Source organism: Narcine bancroftii, chromosome 8, assembly GCF_036971445.1.
Source record: "Narcine bancroftii isolate sNarBan1 chromosome 8, sNarBan1.hap1, whole genome shotgun sequence".
In the NCBI taxonomy this organism is placed as follows: Eukaryota; Metazoa; Chordata; class Chondrichthyes; order Torpediniformes; family Narcinidae; genus Narcine; species Narcine bancroftii.
Window position 1 is genome coordinate 18803348 of NC_091476.1, and position 17925 is coordinate 18821272.

A 17925-nucleotide genomic window follows, 5' to 3' on the forward strand; every position below is an offset into this window, starting at 1 on the left:
TAATCACCCTTTCGTACAAAAGCAATTATTTTTTGGCCAATGGTCTCACCTCCACTTTTGACACACCCAAACTCTAAATAACAGAGGGTTCCTACAGAAGGAGCAATATAGAGTGGGGGTCTCTTTTCACTAAGCAAGTTCCCTCATATATCTTTGCCTACTCAGAGAAGGCTGTAAGAGGTGGACAAGCAGGGTATTAAAAAAAGACAAGTAATGAACTTTGCATTGAAGAATGTACACAATCACTGGCAGAATTATTTGATGGCTTTGACAACAGTAAAATTATTTCACAATCATGTGGTCTGCTACAGCACGGCATAATTGTGAAAGGAAACTATTGAGCAGTAAAAACACAAAAATGCTCGAGGAAATCAGCCAGTCTTGCAGTGTCGCCCATTCCTCCCCCTTTCTGTCCTCAGTCTTTAATTCAGACGCTGCCTGTAACTTAAAGGAGGACTCAGGCCCGATATATATCTTTATATCCTATGGGCGCTGCAAGACCAACTGAGTTCCTTCAGCATTTCTGTGTTTTAACTACTATCACAGCACTTGTTTCATTCAAACTATTGTTCAGTTGCCTAATCCAACATGCATTTGAGGTGTCCCAGGTTCTGCAGCAATGACCAGCAGTTTTAACTATCTTGTCATTTGCCTTAGTTAAGAACTCTTGCACACTGCTGTTGTCTTTACAATTATAACAAAGCCACACAGTTTGAACATGGAATATTACCGTACAAGCCATTCACCCCTTGATGATGTGCTGACCTATGTTTGTTTGTCCAGAAATCAGGAGCTCACAAATGCAGACATCTCCCCGCACCCCATGGATATCTCTCCGGATGTCTACCTGCGCCCTGAGGTCATCTCCCTGTTCCGCAAGGATGTCAGTCTGCTCCTGGTGGCACTATGTTCTTCTCCAAGCTTCATACTGCTCCTGGTGGCTGAGAGCAGATCCCTGACCAGAGGAGAAGAACAATTCAGGAGTTCCCAGATGAGAGTTAATTTAAACATCACTCCAGATAAAAATCATTATTTCAACAAAACACTTGACATCGTGGGAGAGGACAAAAAAAAACACGATCACTTTTGGCCAAAACTGGGTGGCATGGTTAATGGAGCAGTTACAACGCCAGCAATCGGACCCGGGATTCGAATCTCACACTGTCTGTAAGGAATCTGTACGTTCTGCCTGTGTCTGCGTGGATTTCCTCCCACCTTTCAAAATGTACTGGGTTTGTAGGTAACAGAGATGTTTCCTAATGTCCTGAAAATACCTGCACTAAGGTTGCTTAGTTTAACTTTGAACAGAGGATCAATCCATTTAACTTAACATTGCATTTACCTTTGTACTTAAGCTACAACATCCTACTCAACAAGATATCAAACTAAAATAGAGCAGTAACCACATCAAAAGCAGCAGCCCTTTTCAGTGTTCTGGTTAAACTTTTGGGGGTAGATTACTGTATTTGCCACTACAAAACCAGATGCTTCATTTCAAGTGAGGTGTTTAGTTTGATGCAAAAAGCTACCACATAAATGCATTTCTCTCTATGCTTTTACAAATATTCAATTTTTTTTTATTTCTAGCATTTAGTTTGCTGTTTTAAATCAAAACAATTCTGATTGCAAAATGAAGGAAACTGCCCTGACTCTTCACCTAAACAACCAGCAATTATGGCTCATACAATTTTAGCATCAGTGATTCACTGCTGCCATCGCATGGACATCAGCGGTACTTCAGTGACATTATTGACCCCTCAGCTGTACCAGTATCAAAGTGCCAGTAAAAATTAAAATAAAATTACTAGCAGACATTAAACACACTGAATCTTCCTTCTCCCCAGGCATCTGTGATATCTGCTGATAGCTGACTGCTGTCCCCTGGAGTCACCTCATTTCCTTCCTTGAGAATAAGGCCAGAATGAATAATGTTTCCAATTAAGATTGTCACCTTTTGCCAGGTCTAAAACAGATCAGTAAATTGAAAGAGCAATTGTGTTCACAGCTTGAGTTTGGGTTTCGTTCCGATGTTGATGAAAACTAATGGAAAAAGCCGCAGAAGCTACTAACATCACGTCATGAGAGAAAGAGAAGGAAATGAAGATTTACTTTAAGTCTACCATTCCTGGATTATACTTTAGAGGCTTCTGGTCACCTACTCAAAATCCAGATTATCCAACTAAATAAAAGAATATGTTGACAAAGCGCAGGTTGTCTAAATATTGCAGAGATTAAAACTTTAAACATGTTTTATTTTTATATCAAAAACCCATTATCACAGTTTAATTCCTCCCTGTCCACCATATATTACCATAATAATCAAATCTTGACCCTCTACACCGGGGATCTAAGTTCACCAACAAAGGATGAAGGCTCTGTTCTGCAATTACCTGGCAGCCAAGTAATCTACAGAATCTGCATTGTGAAGCATTCTATATGAACCCTCCAAGCAATCAATGAACACAGTGTAGTGGTAGCTACTAAAGGAAGTGAAATATGGAGACTACCCACTATAAGTCACTTGCACCTGTAAGGCGGCCCATAAGTCCCACCCCCGCACGGGCGGTGACATCACAACGCAGCCAAGGGCGCGTGCGCAGCCCGTTTGAGCACGGGAGAAGAGGCGCTTGGCAGTGCCATCTTGACGTGGCTGCTCCGCTGCCGCGGCCATAACAGTGCGGAGCCAGTTCACCTGCGTCTCGACGTGCGCCGCCACAATAGAAGGAAAACGTACAACCTGAAGGTCAAACCTACCTACAACCAGTGGCTAAAGAATTTTTTTTAATTAAGAAAAGATGCATTTTAAATAAAGCTATTCCTTAATTAGCTCTTTTTTCTGAATGCCAGCCCAATTTATTTCTTTTGTCCCACACTATTCTGGACCAAGATGATGCAAGATTATTGTAGAATAAGCATGAAACTATACAATAGACTCGTGATTGGAAGTGGAAATTGCATGTTTGGAGATGGCTTTGGATACAAAGTCCCCCTGGATAAACGATCTGCCAAAGCTCACTGAACAAGTTTCCACATGAAAAAAAAATCATGTCTGGACCAAGACACTGGAGTAAACCCATTGATCTGAAAGCCAAAAGGAGATAGCTAAAATGAATGGGAAGAAGCTGGCGCCATCCAGATTCGGAGAGAATAATGAGCATTGACTCACTTTCCAAGTCCTATCATGCACCTTCGGTGATCTCCCATTCCCAATAACCCAGGGGCAGGTTAGTGTCCTCCAGAACAAGCTCAGGCAGCAATCACGTGGAAAGAAACCCTCTGACTGGTCATGGAATTGGTGTTCCATCTGGGTCATAAGGGTCAGATCCAGGAAGTTGAATGAAAACCTCAGGTGGGAAAATATCCCACTCATTTTTTAAAACACCCATCTGTAATTTAATCAGAGAGTCTTTCTTCTTTGGTTTGGCTTCGCGGACGAAGATTTATGGAGGGGTAATGTCCACGTCAGCTGCAGGCTTGTTTGTGGCTGACAAGTCCGATGCGGGACAGGCAGACACGGTTGCAGCGGTTGCAAGGGAAAATTGGTTGGTTCATCAAACAAAATTCAGAGAAAAGCACAGTGTAATATTACTTTATGCGCAAATGTCACCTAATGTGCTGGTTTCCAAAACAAATATGAATCCACATCTAACAAGAGGAGTTTCCGCTAATGAAAGCCCACTTCTGAGTACTCCGCCATTTCCCACATCCCAGGAACATTGTTTTTTTTTCCCTCTGAATCAATTACCTTGAAAATCCTTCAAGGTTTTTATTACCAGCTGCCATGGAAGTGATACAATATCTACAGTCTGTGGGTATAGCAAAGTAATTGGCTAAACTGTTTGATTAACTACAAACGTAGGCTATTGATTCAGAGACGAGTTCATATCCCACTATTACCAGCTAGAGAATTAAAATTCAACTAGATAAATTAATAATTTCTTTTTAAGTTAGCCTTGCTTAAAAATCCACGGAAAGGAGGAAATATGCAGTCCTTATCAGACCCACAAATGCAATTAATTCCAAACTTTCACTTAATTCAGGGCAATTAGTGATGGACAAGAAGTGCTGGAATAGATCTTTTTAAAACATTTAAACAAGCTTTCAATAAGCTTGCCCAATCATAAGGCAAAGTTAGTGTCCTATGCCTTGGGTATTCCTGAGGATAACATTATCACCCATTGCAAGGATTTCTTTGACACAATTTACATGAAATCTGCAAAACAGAGGACAGATCAACATTCATCAGTAACTGAGTTCCTGCAATCTTTGTTCTAATTTGACAAAGATCACAATAGGAGACTTCACAAGTCCCCTCTGCTTCTGCACCAAGCTAGGCATTTCCACACTCCATCTGATCATAGGCACTTTCAAGCAGAGAAAACACCCGTCTGTTAATGCAGAGGTTCTTCGCCCTTACGCCTAAAGACTTACCTTTCTGAATGTGCCGTGGCCAGCTGCGAGGCGCCATTTCGAACCCTTTTCAGGGAAGGATAATCAGTGGAGCATTGCGCTCCGCCACTTGACCTGAATGTACAGCCACTGCAAGCGGTTGATTAGGGGCAGCCTGATGACACTGGCAGCCCATGACCCATCCGTCTGCCTCCATGACACCCTCAAGGCAGAGGCAATGGGCGGGAGCCATCGAGGCAGCAGGGGCCAGTGGTAGCCATCGGGGCAGTGGGGGCCGTCAGGCCAGCGGCCAGTGGGAGCCATCGGGGGTGACCAGTACAGGCTGTGACAGCCGCACCAGGCCGCTTTGGCCTTTGGGGCCACTCTCTGTGGCTCAAAACGCGACAGAGGAATGGTCATCTTCCCTACCCATAATTCCTCCATGCAGTTGGAAGTGTTCTGGGAAACAGAGTGGTTCCAGCTGCATAGGGGATTATGGGTACGGAAGATGGCCATTGCTCTGCCGTATATTTATGACAGGTGGCGCTACGGTGCCAGTCGCCCCGCCTCCATCGGATCCAGAGGGCACTACGAGGCGACACTCATATGAATGTGACACTGGAGCAGCCTTTTATGGCTGCTGTCTGAAAGGCAAGTCTCAAGTTTTCAATCTGCTCTTGTAGCTGGTCTTCAGGCGGAGGCCTGACCTGAAATGGCCTCATAACTGCCTGCTTCCACTCATTGAGATTACAGGAATTTCTAAATTTAACTTTATTTATTGGCCAAAGGCCCTCAATAATGCAACATTAACCTAACAAGTATTTTGACATTTTTTAACTTTTCTGTACCTCTGTATATCTCAAAAACTATCCTGTCAAAGTTTGGTTATTTAAAAGGTTACTTACCGGTCTTGGATCCAACTTTCAACTGTTTTAAACAAATCACCCTGTTGTTTCCCTATGTCCTTAAACCCACAAATTTGCCTAGTTCATGATAGCATGCCTGAACATACTTCCCAATGTTGCAGTCGTTGTGTGACCAGAGTGTGTTTCCACCTTTCTATGATTTTCTTCCAATCAGTTGCATCCTGTTCAAGTTGAGGCTTGCAGCTGGAAGATTTACAGTAACCTCTGCACTGCAAGGGATTGCATTCCTAGGAAAGCACGTACATTACGATTTTACACCTGCATCCAGAACCCACCCCACCCCCCCCATCTGTTCTCATATTTTCGGGTAGTTATTTTTGTATTCTGTAGCCTTAAGGCAGGGGTTGTCTGTAACTTCAATTTTTATTTTAAATATAGACATACAGGATACTTACCTGGCAGGGGAGAGACCGTGATCAGAAAGGCGGTTCTCCCAGGACGAGGCTAGCCCATTGCACTTCGGGTGTGCTGACGCCTGCGATGTCCCCAAATGCGGGATACTCAAAAAAAAAATATATAGACATAGAGCACAGTAATAGGCCATTTTGGTCACGTGTCCGTGCCACCCAATTTATACCCAATTAACCTACAAACCCGGTACATTTTGAATGGTGGGAGGAAACCCGCGCAGACACAGGGAGAACGTACAAACTCCTTACCGACAGCATGGGTGGTGCTTTTTTACCTGCCCCCCCAACCCCCCCCTGAAGTGCTTTTGTTTATTTTTAATTTTTCTCAAATCATTAAATTTATCAAAAACCTCGTGCAGTGGTTCATCGCATTCGTTCTGTTCAATCCTGTTGCCAGGGGGAACAGTTACTCATGAAAATAGTTGCATTGTGACCTTCTCTTCCAGTTTGGATTGAGTTCACATCCTTACCATAACATTTCAGCAATTAATTCATGAACCAACTACCAACAAATTCTCTGATAACCCCAGCAGGCCAAACTCACTAAACACTTGGTAATAGATTTCCGGATTGGTATCCGCACACTGAAACACAACGAACAATCATGAAACTCATTTAAGTACTTCGGATTCAAATCCCCAGATTACCAATCTCCATAGGGATCTGAAAACTCCAGTGACAAAACTTCAGGGGCGCCAAATTATTTCGACCCCTAAAGTTCAATTGATTCCCCCCCCCCTCATTTATTGACCCTTTTTTTTTTACCCCCTGGCATTTTTCAACCCCCTTGGATAGTCCCATCGACCCCCAGGAGTCAATATCGACCACTTTGAAGATCTCTAAATCAAGTAATTTAACGTAACAACACTATTTTATTCAACAAAGGGTGGGGCAGAGTACAAGATTGGGGGGACCCTGGGAACCTGGGTGGTAGTTAATCTGCCACTGATTGCAGTGCCCGTGTGGATTTTTCCCTGGGGTACTCTGGATTCCTCCCACTCTTCCAAACATACGGAGTTGGAGTTTAATTGGGTGTGATTGGGCAGCACTGGTTTCATGGCCCAGAGGGGCCTCATCTTATACTGTACAGTTTTTAATTTTTTTTTATTTTAACAAGGTTGAGCTGATGCAAGGAGCCAAGGTTTGATCAGCCCAACAGAAGAGAAGAGGCTCAATTTCCTCTGCATTAATTGTGTATTTGATAGCATGGAATGGGTTCACCAAAGGTTGCATCACTGTGCCCAATGACTTTATAAACTTTATAATGCTACAAGTCTAAAATAGGTAATGAATGTCTTCTTCACAAAATCCTCCACATCCATTGGCAAAAATAAGAAACATTATGTTGGTGTCCTCTCCTAAGTCAAAATCCCTAGGACTGAGGCTCTAACCAACTAGATGGGCTGAAGGGCCTGTTTCTATGCTGCAGTGTTCTGTGCTTCTAATTGGCTTTAAAGTGCAGCTGCCTCCCACGACAGACTTAGGACGTGATTCCCCAACACCACCCAGCCTCATTGAAACATTCTCACTGTGTCTTGGAGATCTTTGGCACTGACTGCACAAAAGAGGAAGCAGCGTTGAGTGAAGCCCAGCATAAAATGCCAGACTACACCACCACCCACACTATTATCCATCTATCCCCAACCTTCACCTGTGGAGAACCTTAGCTCCTCTGTTGATCTCACAAGCCCACAGAACCTGTGAAAGCAGCTCATCGTCCATGTGCATTTGCTGCCATCATGTGGTAGCAATTGGTAGTAGCACCTTAGAACATAGAATAATCCAGCCCAGTACAAGCCCTTCAGCCCTCAATGCTGTGCTGACCCATATATTCCTTAAAAAAATGTACTAAGCCCTACCTACCCCCAACCCTCTATTTTTCTTCCATCCATGTGCCTGCCTAAGAGTCCCTTAAATGCCCCTAATGTTTCAGCCTCCACCACCATCCCCAGCAAAGCATTCCAGGCACCCACAATTTTTCACGTAAAAAAAAAACTTACCCTGATGTCTCCCCTAAACTTCCCTCCCTTCACTTTATACATATTTCCTCTGCTGTTTGCTGTTCTTGCCCTGGGAAACTGGTGCTTCCCATCAACCCTACCTATGCCTTTCATAATCTTGTAGATCTCTGTTAAGTCTCCTCTCACCCTTATACCTCCCAAAGAAAATAGTCCCAGCTCTGGTAACCTTGACTCATAAGACTTGTTTTCTAATCCAGGTAACATCCTGGTAAATCTCCTCTGTACCCTCCACATCCTTCCTGCAATGTGGTGATCGGAATTGAACACAATACTTTGTGTGGTATCACCAGAGACTTGTAGAGTTGCAACATGACCTCTCAACTCTTGAACTCAATCCCCCTATTAATGAAGCCCAGCATCCCATGGGCCTTCTTAATTATCCTATCAACCTGTGCGGCAACCTTGAGGGATGTATGGATTTGGATCCCAGGTCCCTCTGTTCATCCACACTCTTTAGTAACTGACTCGGCCTTCTGGTTTGTCCCTTCAAAATGCACCACCTCACACTTATCGCGATTAAAATCTATCGGCCACTTTTCTGCCCAACTCTGCATCCTGTCTATATCGTCTTTTAACTGTTGACAACCTTCAACTTCAACCACAACCCCTCCAAACTTTGTGTCATCCACAAACTTACTGACCCATCCATCTGACTCTTCATTCAGGTCATTTATAAAAATCACGAAGAGCGGGGGTTCCAGAACAGATCCTTGCAGTACTGACCTCCAGGTAGAATATTTTCCTTCTACTATTGCTTTCTTCCTGCAAGCCAATTTTTTTATCCACACAGGCAAGGTTCCATGGATTCCAAGCCTCATGACTTTCTGAATGAGTCTCTCAAGGGGGACCTTTTCAAGTGCCTTGCTAAGATCCACATGGACCACATTTACCACCCTACCCTCATCAATTTCTTTTGTTGCCTCCTCAAAAAACTCAAATAGGCTCGTGAGGCACGACCTTCCCTTCCCAAAGCCATGCTGACTATCCTTGAGTAGACATAGACCCTATCCTTAAGAATCCTCTCCAATAGTTTGCACACCACTGTCGTAAGACTCACCGGCCTATAATTCCCAGGATTCTCCCTATTACCCTTTTAAAACAAGGGGACTACATTTGCCATTCTCCAATCCTCCAGCACCTCCTGCCCCAGCTATCTCTTCTCTCACTTCCCACAGCAAACTGGGATATATTGCGTCTGGCCCGGGGGACTTATCAATCTTGATGTTTTTAAAGAAGATCCAACACTTTTTCTTCCTTAATTTCCACAATGTACAGCACACAAGCCTGTTCTATTCCAACCTCACTCTGATCAAGGTCCTTTTCTCTTGTGAATGCTGAAACAAAGTATTCATTTAGGACGTCCCCAACCTCCTCTGTCTCCAGGCACATGTTCCCTCCTTCATCCTTTAGCGGGCCCACCCTCATTCTCATCATCCTTCTGTTTATCACAAACGCATAGAATGCCTTGGGGTTCCCCTTAATCCTACGTCAAGGCCTTCTCATGCCCCCTTCGTGCTCTCCTAAGTCCTTTCTTAAACTCCTTCCTGGTTACCATATACTTGTCATATGTACTTCTCATATGTTAGCCCTTCCTGTTTCCGAAATCTAATATATCCCTCCTTATTCCTCTTGACTAGCTGCTTCACCTATTTCGCCAACCATGATCCACAGAATGGGAATACAGTGCCTGGGAAATACGCTTGAACCCCAAGCCGTGCATGAGCTCTGTTGGAATGCAAGATAGGAGGAATAACAAAAGAGAAAACCCCATACTTTGGTCTGCAGTGCCTATTATGTGAGAAAAGGCTCAGTAACAATGTTTCTTGTCAATATTTTCTCCCATTTATGAGTGTTGCAAACTCTTTCAGCGATTCACTCATCATTTCTTCCTCCAATCTAGAAAGACTTAATAAATTCTTGCAGAGGAAGTCTGAGATTACATGAAGCCTACTCCATACACCAACACCTGGCTGCATGGTGTGCTGACAACAACTTGGCACTCAGAAGACCAACAGATGTGCTGGAAACGACAATGAAATTGCACAATGACAATCAAATTGAATCTAATCTAATACCTTACATTGTATTGAATGTTGACACCTTCATAAGGTCAAGATATAGAAACAGAGAAGTTAAGCCAACCTGGACTTATTTTATTGATTACGTGAGGATGTTTTACAACAATATGTTAGAATAATGTTCTTTTGAATGATTCACCATGTCAAATCAAAGATTATGAGAGCAATTCTTAACACATTCTGAAAACCCAATGTTAACGAAAAATAGCCTGTTGCCGTGTTCTAGTGATGGAGACTGAGATTTCTGGTTGGAGCCCTTCTCCCACATAGCAACCTTGCCTTCATTTGCTAGCTTCCTACTCATGTCATGCTGCCTGCCCAATTGGATGGCAATTGAGACAGTCTCGATTTTGAGAAAAAACAGGGTGACCTTCACTAGCGACACAACCACGTCCTTATCAGCATGCTCTCGACACATGTACGAGACCACTAGCATTCTTTCAGCCACTGGAGCATATACTCTCTTCAAGGTAGCCTGAATACACAGGAGATTGTCTGATCTTGGAAGCTAAACAGGCCTGGTCAATACTTGGAGGGGAGACTGCCCAGGAACACCTGGTGCTACAAGTTTATGTGAGGGGCGCTAGACAAAGTGGGGACACTCTGTCTGCCTTACAGTGGACAAAGTTGAAGAATTTCATGCATGTTACATTCAAAATGTAGTATTACGTGACAATAATGGAAACTTTACTTTCAACATTTCAGGTCAAAGTCCCTTTATCAGAACTTCGCAATGGTCTTCATGCAATTCTGATAAAAGGTCTTCAAACTGAAAGAATAAGCTGCTTTTCTTTTTCTTAGACTAACTCCTTAACCAGATGCTACCTTTCCAGCATTTTCTGGTTTTATTTCTGATTTCCAGCACCTGCAGTATTCTGATTATTAACCCTTTAATAATGTTGTTTTTGAGCTACAGTATTAGAAAAAGCTAGTTCTTCTCTGAGTGAACAGTTATGACTTTTAGACTGCAGGAATGTACCCATTCGCTACACGGGCAGTCTACAAAGGAAAGTACAGGAATTTTGAGTCAATCCCAGCACCTTGATTTATTCTGCAGGACCCCCTACAACTTTTTGAAGGAAGCCTGCAGTGTAAATCATACCGGAAAAAATTTCTTAATGGTCATCCACTCTACTGCATGTCCAACCACTGGGACTGTTACCCTCAGGTACTTGCAGGCTAAAAAGGCGCCCACCATGAATGGCCACACAGGCAGTAATAATGTTAACTTTTATTCTGCAATTTTCCCAATATTACAGCCTATAAACCATAAAGTATTTGTCATTGTTCAGATCAACATACCCGTGGCTGAAATTGTCATGGATGATAAATTGTGCCACAACTGACGTCAACTACGCAAGTTTGACAATGGACAAACGACATCAGCAAAGATGAACATCTTGACTAAAACGGAGCAGATTTTAGTCACAGGCCACCTGAAAATGTGTTTCTTTATTCCAAATTTATAAGATGCACAATTTTGTATGCTATGTTCAGCATCTAGCCTGGCTATTAAACTGATTCTCATTTTTCCTGGTGCTTGCATGATCTGACCTCTCATCTTCCACTAGTGCCCTGTCAGCTTTTCTTCTGCAGGTCATATGTTTTGCAGCAAATAAACTCACACCTTCAAAAAAAGTGGAACACTTTTTTAATAGCCGTATTTATTTCTGAGGTTGCTGACAAGTGCAGCAAGGAGATTCCAGGGCCATCCTGGAGAGTTGGTGAATTGGCTGTCACTAACAAGTATTCACTGCTTTCCTTATTTCTAATCTGGAGTAACAAAATTTTCCACCATTGACTCTCCATGTCTCTGGAAAAAAAACTCTATAGCATTTGCAAAAAGGCAAAGAAGGCGCATCTGTGATTTTATTTTGTCTGTTCATATGTGGACATCAGTGACAATGCCATCATCTACTGTTCATCCCCAACAAACCTTGAAATGAGTGGACCAGTGGTTCTCAATCATTTTTTTCCACTCACATGTACCACCTTAAGTAATCCCTTACTAAACATAGAGCCCCTATGATGTAGGATGCCATAGGGGATCTGTGGTTAGTAAGAGATTACTTAAGGTGGTATGTGAGTGGAAAGTAAAAGGTTGAGAAACAGTGGAGTTGACAGTGGATTTGATAGGTCCAGAACAGGGGTGGCCAACCTTTTAATTTTTATTTTAGACATACAGCACGGTAAAAGGCCATTTTGTCCCAAGAGTCCGTGCTGCCAAATTAACCTACATCCCTGGTACGTACTCATGAAAATTAAAAAGTTGGCCACGCCTTGATCAAACCTGATAGGACAACAGATTTCTTTCTCTGAATGTCATTAATGAATTAGATAGGATTTTAAACAAACCAGTAGGTTAATGGTCACTTTTACTGAGACCAACCTTTTATTTCATTACTTTGATTGAAATTTCCCTGTTGCGTTTTTTTTTTTTTTTTTTTTAATTTTTTATTTTCCTGTTGCGCTTATGATGGGATTCAAACTCGTGTCTCTGGATCAATAGTCTGCAACTCTGGAACTCGTAAAGCAGCCAACATTTTTTACACCACAGCATTTCAAAGCAGTTGCAGGACGCTCTGCAAAATCCTGAAGTCATTATTAAATCCTGGAATAATATGGCACATAAGGAATCCATTGGGCTCTTCCACTCTGCACCAACTCTTTGAAGAAGATAAATGCAAATCCTGTCCAGCAGCTTGTTATTTTCCACAATGCTGCCTTTGGTTCTTCCAGCAGGGCACATTGCAGATTCATTGCAGCTGGTTAGTTTCTCAAAATCAATTGCATTCATGCATTTCATCCAAGAAATTCTTGACTGTGAAAGTTTGCTGGACCTATTGGAATTATTGATTTCAATTTACCATTTGGCATTGTTATTCCAGGATTTTTGCAATAAATAGCTATTTGGGTTTACCCCACCTCTCAGACTTGGTGTTTGTATAGCTGCAATTAACCTCTTGTCCATCCAAATGCCATTCACCATGCAGTCTGTTAAAGCTGTAAAGTTACAATGATGTCTCTCCAGTGAAGGCCAAGAAGCTCTGCCGCCAGCCCAGCCAATGTAGCGGTTAGCACAACACTATCACAGCGCGAGCGACCCGGGTTCAAATCCAGTGATGCTGTAAGGAGTTTGTACATTCTCCCCATATATGGGGGTTGTAGGTCAGTGGGCTGTCATTGGGCAGCACCGGCTCATGGGCCAGAAGGGCCTGTTACCTTGCCTAAATTTAAAAAATTATACAAGTGACCCAGAATGTCTCAGCCAATTTATGACAGTGTAAATTTTCAAGTGATTCTTAGTTACTGTATTTTACAGCTCTTAAAACTCATATCATAAAAGCAATGAAATCTGTCCACATTCTACCCCACCCATGGCAAGCAACAGTAGTACTTGCCTTTGTGATCTAAAATTATGGTTTCAAGGCCCATACAGCACCGAAACTGGTTTGTCAGTATAGGATGCAATGCTGTCGAGAGCATCAGACAATAAGAAGGTTTGGTAGCATCTTGATGTAATGCAAAAAGAGGAGGAAGATGCGATGAAACTTCACATAATGAGAGTGAAAAGAAAGAATACAGTATGATGATATATAAGAAGCCTCAGTGGCTGGTATGATCAGATTCATTGCTATGTGAAAGATTTGCCTTCAGAAGAGTAAAATAGCAAATAAAAGCTTTGTTGTGGTTGAACTGGAGATCGAAACTCCTTTAGGTTTTGATAAAATCATTTTATTTTTACTCTTTTACTTCTCTTTCTCTTCTTGGTTAGGGATGTCAGACAAATGGCACCTCTTTATGTGTTTTCATGGACAAATAAAAGTTAACAAGTGTTGTGTATCCATGACAATAAAGGGACCTTGAACCTATTATTTACCCTCACCTGTGGAACAGGATGAGCCCACACCAGTATTTGTCAGCATTCGAGAATTGCCTGGGAGGTTACATATTTTGGTTGAATGTTTGCAAGCTTCCCCCATACAGCTGTATTTACAATTCCTCGGATTTCCCTTTAGAGTCCAATTAGCTTAGTAGGCTATAACTTAACCGCGTGTGTTTCTGTGCATTCATATGCACAGAATGCCAAATCAAGATTGATCTCTAGGGTATAGGATGCTGAAGGGCCATGACCAATGTAGAGAAAATGTAGCTAAAGCTAACAAGATATTGAGTTGTATTAATGGAGCCATTCATCATTAATGAAAGCATAGTATTTTGGCACACTACATGGTTGCTTGTCAAGCCAAATTCAGAGCTCAGTATTGGCCCCTTCACTTTGGGGGGGGGGGGGGGAGGAAGGAGGATGGGAGGTGATATCATGTCCTTTGAAAGAAAAACAACGGAGAGGGCCTAAAGACATGAGTCCTTACTGGCTGTTAAACCAATTGGACTCAGAAGGGAAAATGGAGAAATTTTAAGTAAATTTCACTTACTCTCATCATCTCATGGGCCTTGAGATTGCAACTAACAGAAAGGGCTGGAAAGCATCCCCTCTGATAGATTAACCCAGATGAACATTTAGGAAGGTCAAGAAAAATGGAGCAAACCCCTGATGAGCACAAGGCATCATCAGTGGTTCTTCTGAATCAACTTCTGGAATTCAGGGCTGGCAAAACTGCTTGAGGGGAGTGGACTGCTTCCTCACCAGGGAGGGAATATCATCATGTGGACATTTAACGACTTTATTAACAATAATGTTCTTTGGGTTCGACCCAGGGCTTTCTTACCATTTCTCTCTCCTACAAGATTACATGGGTGCAGGATGGGGGAGAGAGGGAAGGCAAGGGATTTGAGGTATTGGAGGGATAGTTGTTAGTTGGGAACGAGAGAATTGTTCATTCACAATGGCTCATCCATCATGGTTAGTGGGTTGATTCATTACTATGTCTTTCCTGCTTATAAATTTAATACATTTTCCATTGGTAGATGATGTGAATTTTGCAAGAAGACTCCATGTTTCAAAGACATCCCTTGGTTTAAACAGACATCTGTTCTTTAAGGGAGTTTTTTTTCTTCTAGATTTTGGGACATCCAAATCCACTGGTTGTCCAATACTCATCCATTAAGGTCAGTGTAACAGCCAGACTGCAACATTAAGCAAAGCAATGATTGACCGAGGTCTGATTTTATCTTGGTGATCTGGGGGAGATGTGATTTTGGCCCATATAAGCAGAGCAGAAACTCTTGAGACTTCACCATTTTCCAAGTGGTCTCATTGGTGTCCGACAGGAGTGACAATGTAGAAGTGACAGAACATAAAATTCCTGTCACGTGAAACATGAAAGTCTCCAAACACTGTGATTGTAGTAAAAAATACACAAATTCTGGAGGAACTCAGATAGTCCCACAGCATCCATAGGAGGTAAAGATATATTACTGACGTTTTGGGCCTGACCTGCAAAATCAAGAGAATAGCAAAGAATGGGTCACCTTGGGTAATTCAATGTGCGTTGGCAAAGGTTGTGGGTGTGATCTTAAATGAATACTTCTCCTCTATATTCACCAGGGAGGAGATAGAAGACAGTGAGTTCAGGGTTGGGAGGGCGTGACCATGCGAAGGACCTAGATAGACATGGGTTGGAAGAGCTCTCTGTGAAGATTGATTAAGAAGATGATTCAAGTCATCAAATCAAAATTTGTTTTGTGCTAAAAACAAATGAATGATGGGCAAGAAAAGTAAAACCCCTCAAAAAAAACTGAGGAAGCTCAAAAGCTACTGAGATCATCGACAGAAAGTCCACAAGGGAGCAGTGAAGAAGGTGCCACCATGATGTCAGAAGAAACCCAAAGAGATGGGGGGGGGGGGTCAACACAAGATCTTCAAAAAGTGCTGGAAAAGATGGAGATTCTGAGTGGACAATTCTCTAAAGTGGAAAATGCACTGAGAGGGATGACAGAAAAAATAGCAAAAATGTCGATGGCAATCGAAAACCTGACGACTCGGATGGGCCAGGTCGAAAACGACCTGATAACGACCCATAACAAGCTAAAGACATAGAATAAGAAGAGTTTTATTTAAAGAGGTTCTAAAGAGTTAAATATTTTGCACAGAGAGGGCTGTTGATTGCTCGAGCTCACACCAGAGAAGATAGTGGAATCAGATCACATTTAAGAGACAATTAAACGGACAATTAAATAATTTTAATTTTTAAAAAAGCGATCGAGCGTTCGTTGCCTGAACGCAGCATGGAAGTCTCAATGCAGGAAAATGGATCAGATTCATTGTCATTTGGTGTTGTACTCCTTCCATTTACCCTTGACCCAATCTTGTGCTCCCAAAGCAGGGCATCCTGAGAGCAGTAAAAGGTCAGAGATTTCCGTGAGTCAGTGGAAATGTTATATAGGGAAACACACAGGATACTGTAGAGGTTGGAATATGAAGTGCAACACATCCTGCTGGTAGAACTCAGCGGGTCAAGCAGTATCATTGGGAGAAAAAGAATAGTTGACATTCTGCGCCAAATGCCTATCTAGTAAAGGGTTGCATCCTGTAACCTCAACCATCTTTCTCTCCCACTGTTGCTGCTTGACCCAGGATGATACATGTGGTCCAAGGAGCTTTGTAAGAATATTCTTGGATCATGGTAGCATGGTCAGCAGAGCAGTTATCGCAATGCTATTACAGTGCTTCTGACCCGGGTTCAAATCCAGCCCGTCTGTAAGGAGTTTGTACGTTCTCCCCATGTATGTGGTTATTTCCTCCAGGTGCTCCTGTTTTCTCCAAAATGTCAAGGGGTTGCAGGTTATTTGGGTGTAATTGGGCTCATGAGCCAGAAGGCTCTGTTACTGTGTGTTATCTCTAAATTCAAATTTAAAAATTTCCTCTGATCACATGGTGCAGCAATGTAGTGAGAAAGATTAAGGCAAGTGTTAGAACAATGATGCAGGCCTGGTGGTACTGGTTCTGATAGGCCTGCACATCTTCCCACGATGGGAAGAGCTAAAAGATGCTGTGTGCAGAGAGAGAGGAGTCCTCAATGATTTTGCGTGCCCTCTTTGGACAACGATCCTGGTAGATCATTGTGGGGAGACACCCCAGTGATCATCTCTGCCACTCTAATAGTCCTGTGGATTGATCTCCTATCCAATTCTCTACAGCAACCATACCACACTAATGCAGCCAGCCAGGACTCCCTCGATAGAGCTCCTATAGAAGGTTGGCATAATGGTGGCTGGTAACCTTGCCTGCTTCAGTCTCCTCAGGAAGTCTAGTTGCAGTTATACCTTCCTGACAAGTGAGGAGATGTGTGTCCAGGATAGATCACTTGTTAAGTGGACTCCATAGAATTTGGTGTTCACTACTCTCTCCTCTACTGAGCTATTAATGGGTAATGGAGGATCGTCATTCCTAGTCTGGCTGAAGTCCATGATCACCTATTTCATCTTGTGCATGTTGATATTCAGGTTGTTATTCTTGCACCACGTCACAAGATTTTCCACCTCTTCTCTGTAGTGTGATTCAACTTTGTTGCTGATGAGGCCAACTACTGACTTGATAAGTGCTGGATCTGGTGATGCAGATGTGGGTCAGTAGCATCAACAGGAGCAGGTTGAGTGCTCAGCCTGATGGTAATCGACGTTCTACTACTAACCTGGACAGACTGGTCTTTCCGATAGGAAGTCCAGAATTCAGTAACTGGAAGGGGTGTTGAATCCCAGTGAGGACAACTTCTCCATCAGCTTCGGGGGAATGATTCTAATAAATGCCGAGCTGAAGTCAATACACAGCAATCTGGCATTGTTATCCAGGTCAGACAGATCCAAGTGGAGGGTCTCTGGGAAGTGCACTTCAATGTGTTCCATCACATGATGCTCAAAGCTTTTCATAATGGTGGAGGTCAGTGCCACTGGGTGGTAGTGACTGTCCTGAAACCCACTGGATAATGGACTGATGCAGGGACATGTTGAAGAGGACTGTAAGGACCTCCGTCAGTTGGTCTGCACAGTCCTTCGCAAGTTCACAAGTTAAAGGCCTATTGAGTCTGTTATGTGACTCTACAATGAGCTGAATTATGCTCACACCTAGTTCTAATTTCCAGCCTTTTCCCCATATCCCTTGAATCATTAGCCTTACTAATGAGATATTTATCTATTTCCT

At 42.7% G+C, this 17925-nt stretch overlaps 1 long non-coding RNA gene and 1 pseudogene across 1 annotated transcript in view; one reads left to right on the top strand and one right to left on the bottom strand.

Annotated features, from left to right (window-relative positions):
- Positions 1-17925, bottom strand: part of LOC138741677 (uncharacterized) — a 222028-nt gene that overhangs the window by 177879 nt on the left and 26224 nt on the right. The gene's annotated exons all lie outside the window — the stretch shown is intronic.
- LOC138742150 (U1 spliceosomal RNA) lies at positions 5703-5837 on the top strand (annotated as a pseudogene).